General features: G+C 37.1%; 1 protein-coding gene across 4 annotated transcripts in view; it reads left to right on the top strand.

The window, feature by feature from the left end:
• LRRC3B (leucine rich repeat containing 3B) overlaps positions 1 to 23,688 on the top strand; it is an 873,839-nt gene that overhangs the window by 407,901 nt on the left and 442,250 nt on the right. The gene's annotated exons all lie outside the window — the stretch shown is intronic.

Genomic DNA, 23,688 nt, shown 5'->3' with positions numbered 1-23,688 from the left:
AATTGTCCTTATAACAAACCCCTTGCCTTCTGTGAGAAGGAGGAGAGGATGGCATTTTGACAGTGTGGGCAAAACAAGAACAATTTTATTTCTGGCAAAAGTAAATTCAGTGGTCCTAACGAAAATCTGAAAATTTATTCTCAGTATGACTTTCAAGGTTGAAGAAAGATATTTTGCTTATCTGTCCTTGATAAAATCTTCTATTTATATACAACCAGTTTGTGCTCAAATCTACACCTTCAAATTAGAATCCGGATGGAGTTTCATTGGCATCAGTAATATCTAGGCTAATTTGCCTGGGTGAGAGAGCTTTGATTTAATATTTAATGAGAAGTTTATGGTATTAATTCTTATCTCAAGCTAGATAAATGAACTGGATTCAAATGAGACAATCCCTTTGCACTCATTACGAAGGGCATTGCAAAACTGCAATGCCTTGATGCTTTTTCTCTTCATAACCTCATTTGTGTTTTGTTGACTTGACTTGAGGAGCTATATTTTCTCCTCCATGTTCTTCAGTCTGTTTACATTTGCCGTAGATTAAATTATTGACATTTTTTTTCTCTTTGCCGGTAACTTTGCTATTTCTTCCAGTTGACTTTGGACTTGACCACGTGACTTGGCTTGGCCAATGGGAAGTCAGCATATGTAATACAAGAAATATACTTGTGTATGTGTGATCATTTTTGCACCCCTGCCATCTCCATGGGAAGAACTTTGTCTGATGAGCCCGTGATCTAAGGAAGATTAGAGAGAAGTAGAGCAGCCCAGCAGATCTGCATCCTGAAGTAGAGCCATTGTAGCAAACCCACAGAGTTTAAAGAATATAACAATTTTAAGACACTACATTTTAGGGTGGTTTACTACATAGCAATAACTGACTGAGGCAACATTTTTCGAATCTATTTTTATGGTACAGTCAGGAAATCATTAGATAAAGAACCCAGAGTTTTGAATTTTTATCACTATTCTACCAGTACTACTATGTAAGTTACTCACCTTGAATTTCAGTGTATCCTTATTGCTAAAACATTTGCACTGAGCCAGAGGCAGAAAGCATAGCCTCATTCAGTTCAGAATGTCTCTGATGTGGAAATATCACAAAGTTGGTATTGGAATAAAACTTCTAAAACAAAGAACTTGCACACCTAACTCAATGATTGTGCAAGCCTTCTCATAGTAAATTTGTATTTTCTTTCAGTAGGAAATACACAGGTGTTTGGAACATTTATTGATATAAAAGCAGGGGCTTAGTGTGTATCTACCATTTTATTTCTCATCATATGTCTCTGGAAATCACCAGAGCCATGGATGATTTTTCCATTCATGCCTTATTCCTTTGATTGTTTATGGTTTATTGGCTATTAGAAAAAATCTAAATACAAGTGATTATTGATTACACTGTTATGGATAGAAAAGCCTCCACCACTGTCCTTTTTACCTCAATTCAACCAGTTTCACATTTCTGTTATCAAAATCTGAATGCTAAATAGCTTTCAGCTCAAACCAATTAGCTAATTAGATTTGTGGTTCATTAATGGAAAATTTCAGTGGTGGAGCAGCCTTTGGGCATAAACTGAGGTCCTGAATCTGTTTCTCTGCAATTTTCTTTGCTTTACCTTCCCTGTGTATTGTGTCAATCCCCAGGGTAGCTTCCTCATGGGCCACCAGCAAAAACTCAGGGCATGTGTCTCTATGTCTATAGCATTTTGAAGAACAGAGCTTCTCAAGATTATTTGAATAAAAGTCATTAACCTCCCTCTCTGGATGAACCCTTTTAACTCAATCACTCTAGCAAGAGATATACATTTTCTTAATTGGCTTAAATCAATTGGGATATATTCTGGAGTTTGGGTCCTGTCAATCCTACTCAAAATCACATTGCTGCTATACAATGGGGAAAGTGTGAGATGAACACTGGGGAGGTAACCACACTGTCCTCTGCAAAGCAAAGTACGTACATTTAATTTATTTCAATGTGTGAAATAGCTAAGCATATGTGTTGTAAACATTCATGGAAATGGTGAACTGAGCTAACCCTTCAGATAAGAACATTTTGGAATCCAAGTGCTGCAAGAATTCAATTTTGCTGAATTTCCTAGAACTTCCTAAGGTTAAGCCTTGTCACTGTTATGACACACTGGACTTGAAAATCCATTAGATTATGCAAAATATTGCTAACTTGTTCAGCAAAATGCAGGAAAAAGGCTGTTCTCATCTTCCTTTGGCAGATACTTCTCCTCAAAATAAATATACTATAGTATTCTGAAGACTTGAGTAACAATTTGTTGGAAAAACAGTCATAATTTCCAAAGAGATTCATTTATATAACAATACTTATTTTATTATTTACTCTTTACCAGACTCATTCCTAAGCACTTTGAAAATAGAAACTCACCAATTTTGTTTTCTGTAGCTGCTTTAGGGTGGGTATAAATTATTAAGCTGCTAAATTTAAGAGGACTTGATCTTAAAGCATCCCTTGCCCACAGAATAAATATGGGGTCCTGAAATTTTAGAAATGAAAAATTTGAATCTTGGAATTTTTATAATTGCTTTTACTATGGGGGCCAGGTTTTTTGCTATATTTGAGCCCACTTGATTCTATAGAAGTACATTCCCTATTATAATTTCACTGAGAAGGATATAATCCGTGTATGACCAATGAATTAGAACAGAGGTGTGCCTGGGGAATTACTTTAAGTTTTATAAGAATTGTTTAGTCTACTAAATTTTAAATACCGTATATCCCCCATAAATATATACTCTTCCTTGTGTGCTTTATATATAATATATTCTTTAAAATTTATCAGATTATTTTGAATTGATCTTACGCTTTTTAATTCTAACTTTAATATTTTCAATCTAAAATATTAAATGAATTAAACTCCCTAATTTGTTATCCATTATCTTTACACAGCCCTATTTTATTTCTGTATTTATTTAGTAAATATCTACAAAACTGACACAGAACCCCAAAACTGATTCATTAACTTAAATCTACTATGTGCTCCTTCTTCACAATATCTCCCTGTTTTACCCCCAGAGGCAATCACTATCTTGTTTTTGTGTCGCTCATTTCCATTACTTTATATACATATATATAAAAGCTATATATATATATCTGTGTTAAGATGACTTACTTGCATTTTTCTTTGATTCTTTCATCTTATCAGGAAAGAACAATACTTTCTTCTTTGAGATGTGATATCTCTCCGTCTATTTTTTGTATAAGATATACAACATGATGTTATGGTGTACATAGACATAGTGTAATGGTTACAACAGTCAAGCAAATTAACACAACCATCACCCTGGCATAGTTACTTTTTTTTTTTTTTTGTGGTAAGGACACCTAAAACTCTACTCTCGGCAAATTTTCAGTATATAATAATGTAATAATAATGAAATATAATAATATAATAATAACCATATAATATTGTTATATACTGCACTCCGGCCTAGGCAATAGAATGAGACCCTGTCTCAATAAATAATAAATAAATAAGACTTCATGTGATATTCTAGGACTAAACATTATGGCCCTGGATTTTAAAATGTTAAAATCTACTAACTTGGGTAAAATTGAACTATGTAAAAGCTTAAGATAAATTTGTTTCTGTAAAAGCTAATCCAAAAGGCAGATGTATATTGCCAAAATAAAAATTTGCCTAACTCACAGACTGTCTTAGGATGCTAGCCTGGCCAGGTTTTATAACAACAATCAGCATTGCCATTTTTATTATCATAGCAGCTAACTTCTATGAGCATTAACTAAATTGCAAGATGACTATGTTAAGATGACTTACTTGCATTTTTCTTTGATTCTTCCATCTTATCAGAAAAGGATAATACTTTCTTTTATGAGGTGATTATCTGTGTATGTATTTATGTATTTTTGTACATATTTAAGATAGGCAACATGATGTTATACATAGACATAATGAAATGGTTATATAAGTCAAGCAAATTAAAATGTCCATCGTCTGGTGTAGTTACCTTTTTGTTTGTGTAGTAAGAGCACCTAAAATCTGCTCTCTTCGCAAATTTTCAGTATATTTACAACATTATTAACTATAGTCCTCATGCTGTGCGTCATTCCTCCTACATAACTGTGAGTTTGTACCTTCTGACCTACATCTCCTCATTTCCTCCCCCTGCCCACTCCTGCTACCCACTGTTCTACTCCCTGTTTCTACATATTCAACTTTTAAAGATTCCACATATAAATGACACCATGCAGTAGTTATTATTTTTTTCTGTGCCTGGCTTATTTCACACAGTGTAATGCCCTTCAGGTTTATCTGTGTTTTTGCAAATGACAACACCTCTTTTTATAATTGCTGAATAATATTCTGTTGTGTATATATAATATGTATGTACCACGATTTCTTTATTCATTCATTGTTGATTGACTCTTAGGTTGTTGGAGTATCTTGGCTATTGTGAACAATGCTGCGATGAACATAGAGTGTAGGTATCTCTGTGAGGTGCTGAATTCATTTCCTGTAGGTATACACCAAGCAGAGGGATTGCTAGACTATGTGCTAGTTCTACTTATAATTTATTGAGGAACCTCCGTACTATTTTTGTTGTACTACTTTGCATTGCCCCCAACAGTGTACAAGTATTTCCTTTTCTCCACATCCTTGCTGATACTTTAATTTTTTGACTTTTGAATAATAGCTATCCTAACAGGTGTGAGGTGATGTCTCATAGTTTTGATTTGCATTTCCCAGATTTACATGGTTTACAAATGTTTTCTACCACTCTGTAGGCTGCCTTTTCATTTTGTTGATTGTTTCCTTTACTGTGAAGCAGATTTTCAGTTTAATGTAGTCTCACTCGTTTATTGTTGCTTTTATTGCCTGATCTTTTGGTGTGATAGCCAAAGAAATCATTGCCAAAGCCAACATCAAGGGCTTTCTCCCTTTGTTTTCTTCCAGAAGTCTTGTGTTTTCAGATCTTACATCTTTAATCCATTTTGAGTGGACATTTTTGTGTATGGTATAAGATAAGGTCCAGCTTCATTCTATTGTATGTGGATATCTAGTTTTCCAGCACTATTTATTGAAGAACTATCTTTCTTTCCACATTGTGTCTTTTTTGTAGTCTTGCCAAGAATTAGTTGTGTATATAAGCTTGGGTTTATTTCTGGCTCTCTATTCCGTTTCTTTGGTGTATGTGTCTTTTTTATGCCAGTAACATATTGTTTTTATTACTATAGCTTCATAATGTCATTTGAAATCTAGAATTGTGATGCCTCCAACTTTTTCTTTCTTGAGATTGCTTTGTCTATTCAAGGTCTTTTGTGAGTCCATATGAATTCTAGTATTGCTTTTTCTATTTCTGTGAAAAACAAAATTTTATAGACACTGTTTTGCTTATGTATATTGTTTTGGAGGGTATAAACATTTAAAAAAATTATTCAATCCATTAATTGTAGATATATTTTCTTCATTTGTGTCTTCTTCAATTCCTTTTATCAATGTTTTATGGTTTTCAGATCTTTCACTTTCTTGGTTTTTATTTCTGAGTATTTAATTTTTTGGTGCTACTGTAAATGCTACTGTAAATAATATTTTTTCTTGATTTCTTTTTGTATAGATCATTATTGGTGTAAAGAACTTATTTTTGTATTCTACTACGTTACTGAATTCATTTATTAGTTCTAACAGGCTTCTTTGTTAGAGTCTTTAGGGTTTTCTACATATAGAATTATGTCATCTGCAAATAAGGATAATTTTACTTCTTCCAGGGCAGGATTATATCTATTCCTGTTTTATAGATAGAAAATGTATGACATAGAAGTTGAATAACTTTACCAAAGCCATACAATTAGCAAATGGACGATCCAGGACTGAAATGTAGGCAGGCTGACCCAAGATCTGGTTCTCAGAGGACAGATGAACATGCAACAGACCACAGAACCCACTTTGAGGTGCTTCTTGGTTTCCAACCACAAGTGAGGACACCTTGCTAGGGAAACTGTCCAAGTAAAGGCTCATCCATCATTTGCCTTGGGAGAGGCAGCTAAGCAGAAAATGCACTAGAATGGGAGTCAGAAATACTGGATTCTGACCCCAGGTTACTAAGCAACCTTAGGACTTTGGGTAAGTAACTTAGCACTTATCCTTTAAATAGGGATGAAAATACTTGTCCTGCCTCTTTTTAGTGGATAGTTATTAGGATCAATTGATATCATGTATGTGAAAGTATATTATGAAATATAAAACTCTCTACAAATAGTAAGTAGAGAGGGGCTTGGGGCATAAATTATGTATGTTGAAAGAATTGAGTATTTTAGGATAAGAGAAGATGTTTTGTGACCTTTCCCATATACCTTTTTCCATCCATTCTAGCTTTCATTCCCTCACCTTGTGATTTTTTTGTCTTTATTCCTACTGACCCATAAATTAAGAGATTTTTAAATTTTTGTGTGGGTGAGGGGAGTTCTGAGAATATTAACAAGACAGCGAGAAACTCAGGCCCTTGCTGAGATAAGTCATTCAGATCAGAATTAGGCTGAAAGTGTATGCAAAGTGGTTCCCAAATCAGTATCTTCAGTGATTTTTATCAAAAAGTAAAGACACCTGAAACTGAGTGCTTTTTAAGACCCTTAAATACTTATTGAGGTTTCCAGCTGTCTTTAGATCATATTGTGTGGTGGTTAGAATTTCAAGTACTTTTCCGGAGCCTCCTACCTTGAAAGCTATGGACAGCCTCCTCCTGGCATCACATCAGTGTAATTTGTATATTCTGATCCCCTGGTGCCTGGGGAGTGAATGATGAAATATTCATGTTGGTGACCATTCATTTTTCCTCCACTAAAGCCTCTGCTATCATCCTCTTGAAAGAGAGTTATGGAATTTACCTGCTGCTAAATGCCTGTGCTCTTGTGAAAACACCCATATCAAGTTCACAAAATTAGGTTTCCAATTTGAATCAGCTTGGAGTGGATCCTAGATAAAACTATTAGAGTCTTTCCTGTGACTTCCTTTCATTGTTTTCAAACCCCCACCTGAAAACTGATTTGACTTTCTGTTCCCAGAGCTTCACTGTAGTTGGAGAAGTGTCCTTGTCTCAGATTAATATGTTTGTCAACTCAAGTGTGATGTAGATATTTTTATATCTTACTTTCTAACATCATAAGTCTCATTTTGGACATATAACACTTTAGGACCTCTGGATCTTCCTGGAGGTAGCTGTCATTTAAACTTACAAGACCAAGGTCACAAAAGTCAAGAGTTACTGGGCGTGGTGACTCATGCCTGTAATATCAGCAATTTGGGAGGCTGAAGCAGGAGGATCACTTGAGCCTTGGGAGTTTGAGACTATCCTGGGCAACACAGTGAGATTCCCCATCTCTATAAAAAAATTAGTCAGGCATGGTAATGTGCACCTGTGGTCCCAGCTACTTGGGAGGCCTTGGTGGGAGGATGGCTTGAGCCTGGGTGTACAAGGCTGCGATGAGCCATGATTGTGCCATAGTACTCCAGCCTGGGTGACAGAATGAGACCTGTCTCAAAAGAAAAAAAAAAGTTGAGTCCATTTTAAGTAAATAAATTTGTCACTCAAATTGGAAACAACCTGTAAACACTTTATACTGTAAATCTTTAATGCTATAAACACTTTTGCAGTGTTAAAGGAAACTGGCTAACCCATGTTCTGCTATTTGCAGGTCCACTGCAGCCAAAGGCCATTGCTCTTGAAATTTTACCTCTCACCTCAGACAAGCAAGCAAGGAATGAATAGCTAGGACTGTGTTGTGTGTTTCCTGTGAGGCCACATCTCAGTTTAGGTTCTTGAGATTAGGATCTAGATGCAGGTAATTTATCTGGGAGATGATCCCAGGAAACAGGGTTGAGGCAGGGGTACAATGAGAGGTGAGGAGGATAAGCCAACAACAGCAACAACAATAAATAAAGGATGTGTTACTGACATGGCTACCACTGTGGGAACTGGGTTTAATTCCACAGTAGACCCTCTAAGAAACCCTGCTTTCAAAAGACAAGATGCTGGGTCAAGTATCTACTGTAACTTCTCCCTCATTGTTTAATGGCTGCCCCCTAGAGTATAAAGTGCCCTACCCTTCTGGCTGCTCCTGCATATGGGCTAACACAGTTTTTGAGCTATGGAGGAAGCCCTGAGACAAAAAAGCAGAAAGCAGCTGTGCAACATAGTTGATGTGGCTCTTAATCATGTGCAGAGAATACTTTGTTACAGCTGCTTAGAAATAAGAGGTGGGTTGAATGGATATGATAGTGGCCCCAAAAGCATCTGCCAGTTAGTTCCAAAGGTTCTTCAGATAAGGGATGTTAAGGTTGCTCAAAGAGGAAAGTACACAGTGGTAGGAGAGAAAATAAGTAGTAAAAGAAGAAGCAGATGCTTTCCAAGAAGGTGGAAAAAGGAGGACCAGTAGCAGAATGGCTTTTGTGGGAGAGGCAAGGCTCAGGAATGGCCCTGTGTGGTATCTTACATACCCACCTGGTTATTCACTACTTCCCACCACACACATCTCCTTTCTCGTCTCTGTTCCTTTGCCATTCTGTTCTCTTATCTTAGAAATTCCTCATGCCAGCCATTTTGCTACACAAATTCAACTTGACCTTTGAAGCACAATGCAGCTAGCTCCTCCCTTGATGACCCTTCAAACAGCACACTATGTAATCAGAATAAATACCCCCCCTTCCACATTCTCACACACTATATCCATTCTGTGTTTTCATTCATTTATTTATTCATCCATTCAACAACTCTTTATTAAGTACTTCCTACTGGCAAACAAATAGTCATGTATTTGGACTAACTATATCTTATACCAAACCTTGTAAACCAAGGACCATGTTTCAGCTGTCGATGGCAGTGGTCATATGGTTCCTAGACCAGCAACATCATTCCCTGGAAACTTATTAAAAATGTCATTTCAGGGTCCCATCCCAGATCTGCTGAATTAGAAACTCTGGGAATGGAGCCCAGCAGTCTGCATTTTAACACGCTTTCCAGGTGATTCTAAGGCCTGCGGTATTTTGAGAATCAGAGTATCCCTAGTATCTGGCCATATTGAGTAACCAATACATTTTTGTTGAAGTTGTTTATATTTATGTAACACACTGTCAGGGATGCCCTAATCTAAACTTTTTGGCTCTTAAGAGTGATAAACTCTATTAAAGTGCAAAGGCTCAAATAAATAGGACCCTTCTATGTACCAAAAGAATGATACATTCACTCATGAGGCAGTTGGTAGCTTGGGGTCTTCTCAGCTCATAGTCTATGGAAGCATATAAACAAGGACAGCACTGCTGACCATAACGTGCATATTAAGCTTCCCCAACCTCCCTTCCTAAATGTTCCTCAGACCATACATCTGTCATGCCTGTGAGTGACAAGGTCTACATGGGTCAGTACTTCTGTTGAGTTCTTTGCGACCTGCCAATCAATAGGAGGGAAAGTCCAGTTCTTACAGGAAAATGAGTGTGTCCTCTGGAAGAAGAGAACTCTTAGGGTGATTCTTAAATCTCAAACCTAAGTTATTCCCTAGTTGGGTGTCAAGCCCTTTAGGCAACTGCATCAAAACTGGTGGTTGATGATGCAAAAACTTGCCTAAGTGTTCTAGTGAAGCCCAGTTTGTATATAGGTTCCTTAAAAATAAGGTCTAGGCCTGCTGAGTTGCTTTAGTCTGTATCTCCTTCTGCAGCTTCTGGCTTCACTTCTCAGGGACTGAGAAACCACATATCCTTTCACACCCTCACACTATGTCTAAACTACTTTTAAAAGAATAGCATGGATGCTTTAAAAATAAAAAATTACTGGAGAACTTCCAAGGAACCTTTGTAGCTTTATGGAACAAAGGTCAGGGAAGAAACAGCTTTTTCCAGTGTCACAGCCAGAGGAGGTGCTTTACAATAGCAATATCTGCCTTGGGGCTCAGCATCTGTGGTTACACTGCAGATATAATAATGTATTTTGAAAAATATACATAAGTACTGGCAGGAGGAATCCCCTGTAGATAAGATTGCTTTCAGTCACGATTCTTGGCATCTGCCCTCAGAATGGAATCATAACAATCTGTAATCATTTACAGACGCCATTTCCATCCTCTGCTTTCCAAAAGGGTTTTTCATCAAGTGGTAGAAGCAGTTTCCCAGTAGATGCAGAAGGTTAAATCTTGCCTTCTCAAAGAAATGGCTGGTAAGGGCAGGGGAGGAAATAGATAATATCATTAAATGGCAAAGCTTGTTTTACCCTGCCATCCCACATATAAAAACACTTAAGCATCCTCCTCAAGTACTAATCTCTGGACTGCCCATTTATTCAGTTTGTATTCTATGTCTCAGATTTGTGGTTTTCATAACTGGATACATTAATCTTTATCAGTACATGTACTCAAATTAAGTACTCTTTTAAGTCAGTTCAATAAGAATAAATTGAGTCCTGCTAAGTCAATGGTATTCAAATTATACTGTGCAAAAGAAAGCTTAACTTCTGTGTGCAGAAAAAAACAAGTGAGACTTTATCAAAACTGCAAATGACCTGGCTTCACTTCAACCCACTGAAACTGAATTTTGACTGTGGCCGGTGGTGGGATTGGGAAAGAGAGAAGCCTGAAGGCCTGATAACCTCAAGTTTAATCCAGGTGATTTCAATGCAATTTTTGTACCACACTGTGAGAAATGTGGGACTAAATAATGATCATTTTAATAGTGATCTTCTGTGTCCAAGAGGAAGATCCTACTTAGCATGAAATATTTGAACACTGTAGCAGGAAAGTTGGAGCATGTAGTGAAGTTGTCCATTTGTGATTTTATTTAGACAGGACAGCATACTTCTCAGGAGATTGGCTTTTGTTCTAGTCTTAGTCTGACATTTACTAATGTGTATCCTTGGACAAGTTGCTTAATCTTTTTGAGACTCAATTTCTGTATCTACAAAAATGATGAGATAATGCAGGTAAAGTGGCTGGCATACTCCCTACAGGGGAGCTATTTTTACTGAGTAAGCGTATACAGAGATGAGTGAGAGATTGTTTAGAGCCATACAGGAGAAAAGTCACCTCTTACGGCCCATGATATGAAGGCTCAGGGTTAAGGAAAAAAAAAAAATCGAAGTGAGCTGCAAAGCAATAGGGAATTGTGCTTAGTTCTTATAGTCAAACCCTAACAGAGATAAAGTTAAGACTTCATTCATTCATTTATTCAACCCATTAAAACCTGATAGGAGTAAACTGGGGGCTTTCTTTAGATTATGCTTTGAATTTTAGATCCAGCCATACATGGAGGTTTAAACAAATGGAACCAGCTTGGTCACCATGGTCAATCATTTAAACAATTTTCTTGCTACCACTTTAAAGTTTCTTTTCCTCTGTTGAGTTTCTTCAAAGCTGAGTTTTAGGTCTTGTCCTCTTCCTATCCTATATACTTCTCCCAGGTAATGCTATTATCAATGCTTATTTTATTAATTACCAAGAATCTAACTTCTAAATAACTATCTCCAGTATAGACTTCTCCTCCGAAGTCCAGACTCACATATCCTATTGGCCTGCTTATTTAAAAAAAAATCTGAGTAACCCTAAGCCCCAAACTAAACTCATGGTCACCACTCTACAAACTTGATCACCTTTCCAGAATTCCTTGGCTAAGTTGGGATTTAACTGGACATATCAGAAAACTAGTAGTTCTCCTTGATATCTGCCTCTCCCTCCCTAAACTTCTTTACCCAGCACAACCAATCTTCCCTCATGGATTGCAGATTTTTTTTATATTTATTTATTTATTTTTCTCTGAGATGGAGTTTCACTTTTGTTGCCCAAGCTGGAGTGTAATGGCGCAATCTTGGCTCACTGCAACCTCTGCCTCTCAGTTCAAGCGATTCTCCGGCCTCAGCCTCTCGAGTAGCTGGGATTACAGGTGTGTGCCACCACGCCTGGCTAATTTTCTGTATTTTTAGTAGAAATGGGGTTTCACGGTGTCAGCCAGGCTGGTCTCAAACTCCTGACCTCAGGTGATCCACCCGCCTCGGCCTCCCAAAGTGCTGGGATTACTGCGCCCGGCGGTATTGCATAGTTTTTACCTCCAGAGAATAGCCATATGTTCATTGCTATTATCCTAGAAAACAGCTACCATCATCTCTTGCCTAGATTTTAGCAATTGTCTATATAGCCTAATTCCCTCCTACAACTTTGGGCCTTCTCTTCAAAGCTTTCCCACTATTCTGAAAATAAGGACCCAAATCTTTAACATGGCCTACAAAACTGCATGCTTTCTAGCACGTAACTTTTGTATGGTCAGTCACTTCTTTCTACTTTTTAACCCCTTGCTTAATTAACTACTATGCATCCTATGGATGTCAGCAAAAGTAGCTTTTTCAGGACAGTGCTTTCTAATTCCCTTCTGGTATTTTCAGGTTCCTTTATTATATACGCTAATAGATTAGTACTCCATTTTTTTTGTTTTGTCTAATTTATGTGTTCATTAATGTGATTACTTGATTAACATCAGTAGAACCCATTTAACAGTAATCTTCATGAGAGTGAAAACCATGTTTTTTGTTGTTGTTCACCATTATTTCTTTAGTGCCAAGCACATAATAGGTCCACAATAAACATTTATCGAATGAATGTATGAAAGCTTGCCTGTAAGCCCATCTGTGTGTTAGGGCAGAGACCCTACTTAAGTTTCCCTCTGGTCTCCTTGTTGCTGATAATTCTATGGTTATTCTGTGGCTAGGAATACAGTGAGCAGACATGATCTCCTGGGTTCACTGTCCTTTCTTTGTTGCATGGGCATTTAGGTCCTTTTATTAAGAAAATTGCTTGACAAAGTGAATAGCACTATTTGGAGAGGGAGGAAGAAAGAAGGATAAAAATAGTCACTCTGAGAAAAATATCCCGTGTCCAGTCCTTAACACTTTGGAAGAGCTTTCAGAGAAAAGCATGCTTTAATACAATCATCAGTGACCCAAATTGAATGTGAGTTTTCTTATTCGATAAGATGAAATAGACAAGTACTTGCACTTTTCATATCTCTTTGCTTTTGTTTTAAAAGAAACCAGCATTCTAGCTAAGGTAGATTTTTACATCTTTTTAATCCATGGCAGGGGAAATAAAAATTGGTTCATATTTACTGAATACCTACTATTTTTTAAGACACTGTGCTATGTTCTTTTGATGAAAAATAGACACTGATTATGCATTAGAGTGATTTTTTGCAGGTCCGAAGATATTTTTGCATCTTCTGGTCCTCAACGGGGTAAATGGACTAGAGGGAAATAACCACTGGAGGAAAGCATGACATGACATTTAAAAAATTTAGCAATTTGGCCTGGGAGTGAATTAATTATACTGCCCAGCTTGTCCTCTGCTTCAATAGTGACTTAGCTTCCGGGGTTCAAAAGTTCGTTTTAATTTGGATATATCTACTGCCAGATCAGCTTTGATTTTGACATCTCGGTTTAGTGAATTTAAAGGTGGTTTCTAACAGAAAAGGTGTGAGCAACCAAGAGCTGGTCAGAGGCCAGATCCAGTGATGTAGTTTGGGTTTCCACCATTGCAAGCACAGTTGGTGTTGACCTTTATTAGTTGCTGCCCAAATTCATCTCTGTCAGCTATCCTCTATCACTTTCTGTTATGATGTGTGGGGTCTCAGAAACAGTGCTAAGAAAGAAGTTTCTATCAGAGCTTCCCAAAGCATAGGTACCTATTAATCAGTTCCATTTTCAGACCCTTAGGTCTAATTTGTTTTTCTTTTAATCTGACCTTGAAGTTTCTTTATATCAAGCCACAAATAACTCCCAGGGCATTTTGCACCAATGTTCACAGCTTATGCTTTTAGCCGATGTTATTAGTATGAATTGTACTTTCCTCCACAGACTCAGAAAATACCCCCAAGGCTCCAAGATAGCTCAAATTTCATTAAATTCATTTTTCTGCTTTTTGAAGGAAAATACTGCCATCTTAAAAGAATAGGGATTCTGGTATTTAAAAATGTATGTGCTGAGCAATGTGGTAGGTCTTTTACATATGTTGTCTGATTTACAGGTATTTATATAGAATGTGGTTGTGCAAATAAAGAAAACACATTCTGTAAAATTGTACTCTAAAAATAGCAGTATAATAGAACAATAGACTTTGGGAAGACCGCTCAAAACCTATTCAACTTTGTAATGCAAACACTATCTTAATTAAAAAAATACTAGCTTAGTTAAAATAGCATAGAATTCATCTATAAAAAAAGGTAAAGGTGGCTTGATGGACTGAGGCATAAAGAGGGGCGCAGCTGCTGAGTTAAGGGAAAATTGCTCGATAACAATTTCAGAGCAGAGCACATGGCAAAACTGAGCCAAGAGGCAGAATGTGGGGGGAAATTAGCATAACATACACTACTCTGTTCCTCTGAGGCTTACTGTACTTAGCTATGTTGGTGTACTTTGCATTCAGTTGTAGTTTCTTAGTGGTGCAAAACATCATAGGCTGGAAAAAAAGTCTATAAACCAACATGACCTCTGAATTATACTGGCATAATTCCCTGTATAACAATCACACATAAACTAATTCACACTATGAAAATAAGCATTGTAGAAAAGCAGAGGATAATTTTTATAATCTTTTTGGGGGTTGGTACACACAGACACACACACACACATTTTGTATAACTGAGGGAACCAAGCCCCAGAGGGCTTGAAGAACATCCCCAAGATCATCCAGTTATATAGTAAAGCTAGGTCTGGGTTTAGAGCCAGGTTTATGCTTTTCTTCCTCGAAGGGATTTCAGGCATTTTAAATGTTAAAATTCTGCGATGCCTCTGGGGAAGAGGATAGAAAATCAACGTATAATAAAGGTCCAGTATGTACATTCACACACCAATCTCTTCAGGTTTTTTGAGGTGGATTATTATTCTCTATAAACAAAAAGCCTGTGTTTCTACCCAAATCACACTCATACTGAATAGTTTATTTGAAGTATTTCAGTTTGTAGAGCCTATCCTCTGCCCACTGTACCATTTGGTCCTTCATGGCAGTACAAGGAGAGAGACATGAGGGGTGCTTGTTCAATTGTAATTCCAGGACAATGTCACTAAACGTTAAGATCTTTCCTCCTATGTCTCCATCATGCTATCCGAAGGGAGTGAATTAGTTATTAAGATTTAAAAAAAGGAAAGCTCACTATAATGTCAAAGGTTAACATTAACAGCCAATTCTACACCCTATTCCTTCAAAATGACCACAAAGATAGCAAATCATCACGAACAACATCCTGTGTCTAGAATCAAAAGATTTGTTCTAGACCTATGATTTGCAAGCTGTATAGTCTTGTGAAACTAAAAAATGACATTGAAATTATAAGAATGAAAGCTTTTTGTAAACTGTGTGGCCTGACTCAAATCTAAAATATGTATTTTCATGATTCCTCATAGTCTTGTCTTGGTCTCATTAGATATGATAATACTGATTGGTCTCTTACAGCGTCAGTACTAAAGTGTAAATTATTTGAGCTGTGAGGATTTTTAAATATTATCATAGAAATTTAAAATTAGAAGGGACAATAGCAATTACAGAATTCGGAGGCTTAATTTTGTAGATGCTGAAACTGAAACCCAGCAAAGTGAAGGGTCTTCCCAAAGGTCACCCAGATGCTTAACAATTCCTTGATGAAAGTTTATTCCCTGATATAAATTATCTTTAATTTCTTGCTGAGAGAGGATTCCATTCTTAGGCTTGTCAAAGTTATTCTCTATCAAACAAACTAATGAAAATCAAACTGAACACAATAGACATGTCTCTATTCTTGGACCTCACCTTGTGAAATTGGAAATCTATCCATAAAATAGGTCTAGATCCAGCTTAATTGCCTCTATTTTTAGCTTCACATTGTCTCTAGAGACTTGAGTCTTGTTACAGCATCTCATGAAGCTGAAATCAGACAGGTTGAATAATTTGCTTTCTACAAAATGATTGGTTTCTAGTTTCCAGTAGAAATAGGTTCACTGTTTTGTTTGAGAACATCTGGAAGTCAAATATTTGAAACCCTGTGTTATGCAATATTATACCTTTGTATAAAAATAAGATATGGAAAATTACCTAAATACCAAAAAGGATGAAAAGTAGGTCCTTGATTTCAAGGAAGTTTATTTCAGAAACCATGTATCTGCACTTCTTGTTGAAGCTAAGATAAAGATGGGGAACCTTGTGTCGAACCCCAATTACTAACTTTTAGCCTCAGCTCATTTTTCCTATCACTTATAAAAATCAAGGTGACATCAGCTTTTCCTTAAACACTGAACTGTGTCACTGGAAGTGCCTCTTTCTCTAGATTAATTAGGAAAACTCTTTAGGGAAACAAAAAATAATCCTGCACAAATTAGTTCAAAATACTAAAACTGAAAACGAAATGACTAGTATAATACTCTAGGACCCTTGAGTACCAATGAGCATTGCCCTCAGGTTTTGGTTATACTAAGTGATTTTTTTTTTATCAATCACACACAAAATGAAACAATTCATATTAAGGAATAAAAAAGAATCTTCTTGGAGATTTATAACTTAAGTGTGAATATCCCCAAAAACTTATCAGAGACAAACTCTGAGAGGCAAAATAATGGCTCTTTGAAAAGGATTGGAACTATCTTTTTTTTTAAGAAAAAATACTGAAAAAAAATCACTAGATACATTTTGCCCTCCTCAATGGGCAAGCATTTTTAAATTTTTCAAAAACTACTCTTTCTTATGCTCCTGGAAGGATAGATTGTTTCCTCCAAAATCTAACAGAAGAGTGATGCCATTATCTGGAAATTTCAGGAAAAACACCAATTCCCTTCCCCCCACCAAAAGTCTACCAAGATAAACAGAAACAAACAAAAATTAAAATTCAGCAAAAATGGAATCCATGGATATGTAGATTTTTATTGGTATTTTATCTATTGTTGTAGAAGACAAATACGTTTCTTACTTAAAGAATCTTGGGAAATTTAACTGACTTCCTAATGCTTGAACAATACCACATGAATGAGTGGTACAATGCCTCAAGCTCTTAAAAAGTGGACTTTTGCTAAGGTTTAATAGTTCCCATATCATGTTACAGTCCTCTGTCTCTTCCTGATTCCACAACTCCACACCCCATACCCCATACCCCATACACCACAATCCTTGATAATGAAAGCTGTAGGAGAGGATTTGATTTGATTTTGTTTTATTTTGGGATATTTTTCTGATTGTAGTTTTTAATTTTATTTATTTATTTATTTATTTATTTATTTATTTATTGGAGTGCCATGGTATGATCTTGGCTCACTGCAACCTCTGCCTCCCAGGTACAAGCGATTCTCCTGCCTCAGCCTCCCGAGTAGCTAGGACTACAGGCATGCACCACAATGCCCTCAGCTAATTTTTGTATTTTTAGTAGAGACGGGGTTTTACCATGTTGGCCAGGCTGGTCTCAAACTCCTGACCTCAAGTGACCTGACCACCTTGGCCTCCCAAATTGTTGCGATTACAGGCGTGAGCCACCACACCCGGTCTTATAGTTTTTAACTTTAATATTCTGAGGTCATAATTTCTTAGCAATCCAGACTCCCAAGTGTTCCTAAATGTAATGCTTTAAAGATTCCAAATTAACTCAATTTTATATAACGCATAATGAAACTACAAGTTCCAGGGAGAGGACTATAAGAAAGTGTGGAGATGAAAAATGGGACTGATATATTCCAAAACAGTTAGTCAAGGCAATGAAGATTCATTAAATAAATCCCAGGTTATTTAGCTAGGCAGGTTTCTGATTCAGATCTAGAGAATGAACTAGAAGAGTAGAATAAAAACCTTTGCTTCTTAGACAGCTATCAACTGCATTACTGTATAGATATTTCTTCTAGACTAACATGTTCTAGATCTCTCTTTCTTTCTCTCGCTCTCTCTCTCTCTCTCTGTCTCTCATAAGGGATCAGAGGGATGAGGTTGACATGATATATTCTCAAGGAACACTTTTTGTCTAGCACCCATGTTACTTGATTTCTACTGCTTTGTCTCAGAAGCCTGTCCACAGGAGGCTGCGACTGATGGGTAGAGTATGCAATCAAAAAGAAAGTCAAGGGTTCAGTTATACTATTTCCTTAATGATTCTCAGCCTGATCCGTACTCAGCACTGACCCTAAATATAAAAGAATGCAAATTGAAGTGGTTAAGAAACACTTAGAAGCTGATTTGCTGGCCACTAACATGCACAAAAATGGATCAAGTAACATTTAGCCAAGAACACTAATTTCAAAGCACAGGAAAGATGAGAAAAGTCAGAGAAGCCACATCTATTCAATGAATGGAGTAATTATTCCAGCATCTTTCATTATTGTTTTTTCTTAAAATCATCAAATAAGGTCTCAGTTAGAGAACGGAAAATTATACTTGTAGCACATGTTAGCATGGCTTTTAACAAATATAAACACATATACCACCAGATTCTCATTCTGATCTGAAGGTCATGCAAGTCTGTGATTTACCTACTTGAGTTTTTAATGCACAGACTAATTTGGAGCCCTGCATTCCTTTCTCTATGTAGTCAATACTTACTGGAGCCTATTGTTAACCTAACATGAGGCTAAGCATGTTGGGGAAAAAATCAAATGAGTTAAGACCTTGCCTTCAAAGAGTTTATTAGTAATAATAGCACTAGAAAAATAACTACAATTTCAATTTATCACTTGCCTCTTTTGTTCCCAGCACTGTGCCTGAAGCTTTGCACACAAAGCCTTATTTAATTTTACTGCAACTCTGTGATGTACCTATTATTATCCCTATTTATATATAAAAAACTGAGTCTCAGCAGAATTAAGTGACTTGTTCAAGACCAGGTTTTGTGCCCCAGATCTCCAGGGCCCCAAATCCTGTGCTTTTTTCTACTATTCCAAACTTCTTTCCTTAACTTTTACTCTAAGAGGAAAGATGAGGTGAGACATATGATTGCATGTAAACAGGTTTTGCAAGCCAGTTATTACAGATGTTGTTCCATTAACATTATTATCTAAATCTCCATAGTTCTGAGTTTCGTGTGTCACCAGCGACACTACTTTTATTTGCTGACAAATCAGCCCTTCTTGTTGCTGACTAGTTGAGGCAAGTGTATGTTGCCCCATGCCCTTATGGTTCCACAGCTGGGAAGCTGAAATCCTTTCCAAGTCATATCGGCCATTGATTTTCTGTAGATGCTGGAGAGATCGGAATTTGTCTTGCCTGACATTGGTGAAATTGCAATACTGGACCTCTGGTTAATGAAATGCATGCTCAGGTACATAGGGAGGAGTTTACTGATGTCTACAACTTACTCTGAAATACATAAAAAATTAGACATATGAATGGATGGATAGATGAATAGATATGTGATAAAGCAAATAAAGTACAATGATATTTGCAGACTCTAGGCCGTGGGTATACAGATGTTCAATATAAAATTCCTTCAACTCTTCTTGATATTTATACATTTTAAAAACAAAATATGGAAGAAAATTGCAGTAGTTTCACTGTGCTTCAAAACTAGAGAAAAGAGAGAAGAATCAAATAGACGCAATAAAAAATGATAAAGGGGATATCACCACTGATCCCACAGAAATACAAACTACCATTAGAGAATACTATAAATACCTCTACGCAAATAAACTAGAAAATCTAGAAGAAATGGATAAATTCCTCGACACATACACTCTCCCAAGACTAAACCAGGAAGAAGTTGGATCTCTGAATAGACCAATAACAGGATCTGAAATTGAGGCAATAATTAATAGCTTACCAACCAAAAGAAGTCCAGGACCAGATGGATTCACAGCCGAATTCTACCAGAGGTACAAAGAGGAGCTGCTACCATTCTTTCTGAAACTATTCCAATTAATAGAAAAAGAGGGAATCCTCCCTAACTCATTTTATGAGGCCAGCATCATCCTGTTACCAAAGCCTGGCAGAGACACAACAAAAAAAGAGAATTTTGGACCAATATCCTTGATGAACATCGATGCAAAAATCCTCAATAAAATACTGGCAAACCGAATCCAGCAGCACATCAAAAAGCTTATCCACCATGATCAAGTGGGCTTCATCCCTGGGATGCAAGGCTGGTTCAACATACGAAAATCAATAAACGTAATCCAGCATATAAACAGAACCAAAGACAAAAACCACATGATTATCTCAATAGATGCAGAAAAGGCCTTTGACAAAATTCAACAACCCTTCATGCTAAAAACTCTCAATAAATTAGGTATTGATGGGACTTATCTCAAAATAATAAGAGCTATCTATGACAAACCCACAGCCAATATCATACTGAATGGGCAAAAACTGGAAGCATTCCCTTTGAAAACGGGCACGAGACAGGGATGCCCTCTCTCACCACTCCTATTCAACATAGTGTTGGAAGTTCTGGCCAGGGCAATCAGGCAAGAGAAGGAAATAAAGGGCATTCAATTAGGAAAAGAGGAAGTCAAATTGTCCCTGTTTGCAGATGACATGATTGTATATCTAGAAAACCCCATTGTCTCAGCCCAAAATCTGCTTAAGCTGATAAGCAACTTCAGCAAAGTCTCAGGATACAAAATCAATGTGCAAAAATCACAAGCATTCTTATACACCAATAACAGACAGAGAGCCAAATCATGAGTGAACTCCCATTCACAACTGCTTCAAAGAGAATCAAATACCTAGGAATCCAACTTACAAGGGATGTGAAGGACCTCTTCAAGGAGGACTACAAACCACTGCTCAATGAAATAAAAGAGGATACAAAGAAATGTAAGAACATTCCATGCTCATGGGTAGGAAGAATCAATATTGTGAAAATGGCCATACTGCCCAAGGTAATTTATAGATTCAATGCCATCCCCATCAAGCTACCAATGACTTTCTTCACAGAATTGGAAAAAACTAATTTAAACTTCATATGGAACCAAAAAAGAGCCCACATCGCCAAGTCAATCCTAAGCCAAAAGAACAAAGCTGGAGGCATCACACTACCTGACTTCAAACTATACTACAAGGCTATAGTAACCAAAACAGCATGGTACTGATACCAAAACAGAGATATAGACCAATGGAACAGAACAGAGCCCTCAGAAATAATGCCGCATATCTACAACTATCTGATCTTTGACAAACCTGAGAAAAACAAGCAATGGGGAAAGGATTCCCTATTTAATAAATGGTGCTGGGAAAACTGGCTAGCCATATGTAGAAAGCTGAAACTGGATTCCTTCCTTACACCTTATACAAAAATTAATTCAAGATGGATTAAAGACTTATATGTTAGACCGAAAACCATAAAAACCCTAGAAGAAAACCTAGGCAATACCATTCAGGACATAGGCATGGGCAAGGACTTCATGTCCAAAACACCAAAAGCAATGGCAACAAAAGCCAAAATTGACAAATGGGATCTAATTAAACTAAAGAGCTTCTGCACAGCAAAACAAAACCACCATCAGAGTGAACAGGCAACCTACAAAATGGGAGAAAATTTTTACAACCTACTCATCTGACAAAGGGCTAATATCCAGAATCTACAATGAACCCAAACAAATTTACAAGAAAAAAGCAAACAACCCCATCAAAAAGTGGGCAAAGGATATGAACAGACACTTCTCAAAAGAAGACATTTATGCAGCCAAAAAACCCATGAAAAAATGCTCATCATCACTGGCCATCAGAGAAATGCAAATCAAAACCAGAATGAGATACCATCTCACACCAGTTAGAATGGCAATCATTAAAAATTCAGGAAACAACAGGTGCTGGAGAGGATGTGGAGAAATAGGAACACTTTTACACTGTTGTTGGGACTGTAAAGTAGTTCAACCATTGTGGAAGTCGGCGTGGTGATTCCTCAGGGATCTAGAACTAGAAATACCATTTGACCCAGCCATCCCATTACTGGGTATATACCCGAAGGATTAGAAATCATGCTGCTATAAAGGCACATGCACACGTATGTTTATTTCGGCACTATTCACAATAGCAAAGACTTGGAACCAACCCAAATGTCCAACAACGATAGACTGGATTAAGAAAATGTGGCACATATACACCATGGAATACTATGCATCCATAAAAAAGAATGAGTTCATGTCCTTTGTAGGACATGGATGAAGCTGGAAACCATCATTCTCAGCAAACTATCACAAGGACAAAAAACCAAACACCGCATGTTCTCACTCATAGGTGGGAATTGAACAATGAGAACACATGGACACAGGAAGGGAAGCATCACACACCGGGGACTGTTGTGGGCTGGGGGGAGGGGGGAGGGATAGCATTAGGTGATATACCTAATGCTAAATGACGAGTTATTGGGTGCAGCACACCAACATGGCACGTGTATACATATGTAACAAACCTCCACGTTGTGCACATGTACCCTAAAACTTAAAGTAGAATAATAATAAAAAAAAAACTAGAGAAACTCAGTAGTCAGGTTTGCATAATTTAAAAAAATTTCAATTTGTGGCATATTTGGTTTGGGATAGAAGGGAATCTTACAGTAAGATGTTTTTCCCCCAAAGTATTATAGGAGTGAAAGAATTTTTTCCATCTCTCTTCCAAAGTTTTCATAGTTTAAGTCTATAAAACAAACTGAAAATGAACAGATTAACAGGAAAAAAGGTACACAAATATATTTATGTGCACATGAAGATGGGAGTCATACAAAAAGGGTGAGATCAAAGAAGAGCCAGATGACTGAACGTTTATACTATCAAGTTCCAGAAAGAATAAAGGTTTGGGACTTCTGAGGGTGGAGGGAGGAGGTGGCATAACAGGTTATGAGAGAGTAAAGGGAGAAAATCATGGCAAGCAAAATCTATCTTGTGAATGCTGATAGAAATCTCGCAGGTAATCTCAGAGCTTCCCTCAAAAAGAAAAGGTGGTGGCCTGTGGTAAAGTGTTTCCGTCAGACATTTAAAGTGTTGGACTTTTAGTTTCTTTCCCTGCGAGTTAATCATTCCTAGACACAAATAAGAAGGACTGAGAAAAACTTTGTTTGCACCCGCTGTCACTTCTCTAATGTAGGTTTACATCCTCTACAGATGCAAATCTCCCCATATAAAACAGATTTCCATGGTTGTTCTTGTGTTTGCAGCCCCTCTGAATAGACATTTCAGAATAAGCAAAGTAAGTATATTTTGGGGTGAAATATTCTGGTTTCCTTCAGTCTATTAATAGTGTTCCACAGTAAGCAGGTCTATGCAAATCTACCCCAAAAAGCAAAGGAGCTGAGAGACTGAAGGAAGAGATGGACAAATCCAGTTTCTTAGAAAGAAGCATTTAATAGGAATTTAGAAAGAGAAGCAATGTCTCAGATATGCACAAGAAACCGAATTCCTGTACCTGCACTCCAGAAAGTATCCTTTATATAGCAAGCTTTTAGATTGAAGACATGTAAAGCTGGTCAGGTCTTTCTTGAAAAACTCATGACCACTGAGGAGGTTAGATAAGCATCTTTATGATGGGGTATCTATGCTAAGGGAATTATTTAAAGACCTTGCTGTGAACACTAAATTATGCAGGGGTTAAACATTGGTCCTCCTGGCAGTTTTGCTTCCAGATGGCATCACTCTTACCATGCAACACGCTGTTTTCCCAGATATGGTGAATCAGCTTCTTTAATTTCCAAATGCAGCCTTTCTCACCTAGGGCACATACTGCCTCAGTGGTTGAGTTGAGGTCAG

The sequence above is a fragment of the Pongo abelii genome, chromosome 2 (assembly GCF_028885655.2).
Source record: "Pongo abelii isolate AG06213 chromosome 2, NHGRI_mPonAbe1-v2.0_pri, whole genome shotgun sequence".
NCBI classification, from domain to species: Eukaryota; Metazoa; Chordata; class Mammalia; order Primates; family Hominidae; genus Pongo; species Pongo abelii.
This window is presented reverse-complemented; position numbering and strand designations above follow the sequence as displayed.